Source organism: Halyomorpha halys, unplaced genomic scaffold (genome assembly GCF_000696795.3).
Source record: "Halyomorpha halys isolate HHAL.00 unplaced genomic scaffold, Hhal_1.1 Scaffold196.1, whole genome shotgun sequence".
NCBI classification, from domain to species: domain Eukaryota; kingdom Metazoa; phylum Arthropoda; class Insecta; order Hemiptera; family Pentatomidae; genus Halyomorpha; species Halyomorpha halys.
Window position 1 is genome coordinate 37786 of NW_027115534.1, and position 3282 is coordinate 41067.

Genomic DNA, 3282 nt, shown 5'->3' on the forward strand with positions numbered 1-3282 from the left:
TGACCGCACCCCCCGACAAACTTCTCCAATCATAAACAAAATTAATGTGTAAAAAGTAAACAGCCCTTTAAAATAACAAATTTTATAGAAAAAAACAAGGATTAATATTCTGTACCTTAATTTTTATTCAATGGCAGTCTGGTAGTATATTTAATCTAATTATTGGTAATAATATTTAATCTTTTATGTATCTGGGAAAATTTATTGCTATTTTTTCTCACAAGAAAAATTCATTTAGGAATTTTAAATATTTAATGGGGTCCATGATGTTCTTTACAGATTTGAATTTCTCCACTTCATCATGCCCCATCTCATTACAGATGCCCTCCTGTATTTAACAGAAGGAACCAAACTTAGCGAATTGTGCACTCCACTCACTTTTCTATATACATTTTCGCAGCCTCTTGAATGGAGAATATATAACATGTATGATAAGTCTGAGTGGCTACTAATATTGGCCTTAGTGTAAGTTAGTACGTTTTTCTTTCTGTTCAGCTCATTAACAAAGACTTTTCCTAAGGCAGATAGCCCACGTAATCCATTCTTTTAATATTATTTCTCATCATTCAACTGCTGATACTCCGACTGGTAGTCACTGACTACTTGGGAGCAAGTTTCATCCCACTCAACTGCTGACTTGCCTTTAATTTTTTAGAAATAGACCTTTAGTCATTACCAGTTTATAAACTTTTCGAAGTTTGGTTCGAAGTTCTGTAGTATAGGATTTGATCATATTGCACCAATTTATGATGTTTAAAACCATTACATAACTACACTTATAGATTTAACCAATTTCAAATATATTTTTAACAATCACTATTGAGCCTAATTATAATTTCTTTAATTCAATTGAAAATCCACTCTCTTTCTCCCTATTGTACTTAATAAACACAATAAAGTAAGTCAAGATTATAGTAACAAGATTCATCTAATAATTCGTATAATCTCTTCTTAGTTCCACTACATAATAAACAATTATTAGGTGTTCTAATAATGCTTAGTTATAAAATATTTAACACAATATTTATTAAGAAAGACAAACTTTATTCAAAATATATTTGGAATAACAAATATACCTTAGGATATATATAATTGATGCTGTTTAACAACAGAACTGTATGTCAATAGTGAAAAAATTTATCAATAAATAATACCACTCATGAATAAAATAAAATACTCAAAGTTTTTAAGTAATAAAAAAATTATAAACTAAAAATGATACATCAAATTATAAGGATTGACAGGCAAGGGGCCTAGGTTCATGTGTAATATCATAACAATAAAAAAATATCCTATCTAAGATTTTAAAATATCACTTTCCTCCCTTGTAATAATACAGTTATGGATTCCTTATTTGGATATATGCGAAATATTCCTGATAATAGCTAATATTTTCTTCCAATACTCTTGTTACTTTTGGCTTTTGGCATACTTATGATTTGAAAACTACACCCTATAAAACAAATGGAACCGTGAACAGGAAAAAACAATATTGAAAAATCAAATCCAGCGCCAACCGCCGAGCTTGTTTTCAGTTAGTATTTGCAAGGAGGTTATAGTTAGGTTTCTTCTCATTTATTTTTCTGTACTAAAAAATTATATTTATATTTATTAATATAAAACAGGCAATAGCTAAGTTATTTTTCTGTAATATTTTATTAATGTTTGTATTTACTATAGTTAATTTTAATAAGAAAATTATAATTAATCATAGAAACATTACTAACCATAGCTATCAAAATAGTCGTGGTAAACAGCTCTACAATACCCTTGCTGTTTCCAAGACCAGTAATTTTCCGGTTTTTTAAGTATTTGCCAGTTGGTAATTGATTATTTTAGGCAGCTTGTATACAGACCGCCTTATATGTGAAAACCATCTACCTTACTCACTTTAAGCAGTCCTTTTAGATTTGTTGACAGCATCGAAGTTGTAAGTTAATCTATATTACATTATGCACTTATCAATAAACCGCTAGTGAATGTTGATTCAGTTGTGTAAGAATATAAGATAGATTTTAATATTCGGTAAAATAGGACAAAACCACAAGTCATTTTATACAAAATTGTTTTACGTTATCTTTTATGACTTTTAAAAATCATTTCACTCTTTGATATTTTTGAGGTGTAGATAGTTGACCGTAGATAAATGCTTGAAGAAGTTTGTCGGGGGGTGCGGTCAGCAAAGAACAACATAAATAAACAAAACCATATTTATTTATTTTATGCCGACGTTTCGACCTGAGTTTCAGGTCTTCATCAGGGCTATAGAACAAAAGAGATAACCAAATTATCAGGTTATCTCTTTTGTTCTATAGCCTTGATGAAGACCTGAAACTCAGGTCGAAACGTCGGCATAAAATAAATGAATATGGTTTTGTTTATTTATGTTGTTCTTTGCTGACCGCACCCCCCGACAAACTTCTTCAAGCTTTGATATTTTTGTTAAAGTGGAAACCTCTTAATAACCTGAAATTATTGCTTGATTAATCACCGTTCAAATTTAATACAAATAATTCTTTAATATTTCGATGTTCTTCTATTAAAAAAGAATATGCATTCAAAATAATTATTTATGCTTAAATCATGTTTCTTGGCTCAATAATATTGGGATAAAAAAAAAACTTGATTAAGTATATAATATTGAATAGTTATCCTTTGCTTTTGTTGTGCATAATTTAATACTGAAGGCAGGAAGATAATTCAGTCTAGACGCACTCCTCTGGAAGGTGAAAAAATCATTTTTTTCTTCATACTCAATAGGCTGTTTTGTTATATCTTTAATTGAAGAAATAGCTACTGATGCTGCTAGTTTATTTGCTTTTTTTTAAATATAATTTTAAGGCATCATTGTAGGTCATTGTGGGTTATTATTGCATTAATTGTGATTGAAATTTTGAATTAATTATAAAATTGTGAATTGAATTCATTTAAATGTGAAACTACTGCAACATGGGAATCTGTGGTGAAATTTGACTAAATTTCATGGTAGAATTTGGAATGGTGGAGAAACTCAAAAAGTTATCCACAGTTTCTTTGTTACCCTGCAAGAAGGAATGGAAATCCGCTGGTAAACCATATGAAGATTTGAGGGAGTCATATGCTGTGTTTAGCGATCCGCAAGTTAGGCATACAATCGCTGGACCTATTCGAAGGCGCGTCAAAATCACTTCCTCTCTGCGCACATTTCTAGTTGATGATGTCCAAGGTATGGCGACACTTTTGATCACCCTTAATTTATTATCAGTAACATTGCTTTGCTGCCTTATTAGCCAGTTCGTTGCC

General features: G+C 30.3%; 1 protein-coding gene across 1 annotated transcript in view; it reads left to right on the forward strand.

Moving 5' to 3' along the window:
• Positions 1 to 1743: 1743 nt before the first annotated feature.
• Positions 1744 to 3282, forward strand: part of LOC106679352 (glutathione S-transferase) — a 26136-nt gene continuing 24597 nt past the window's right edge. The window contains exon 1 of the mRNA XM_067052564.1: positions 1744 to 1930. The gene's annotated coding sequence lies outside the window, so the exon portion shown is untranslated. The remainder of the gene's footprint in view (positions 1931 to 3282) is intronic.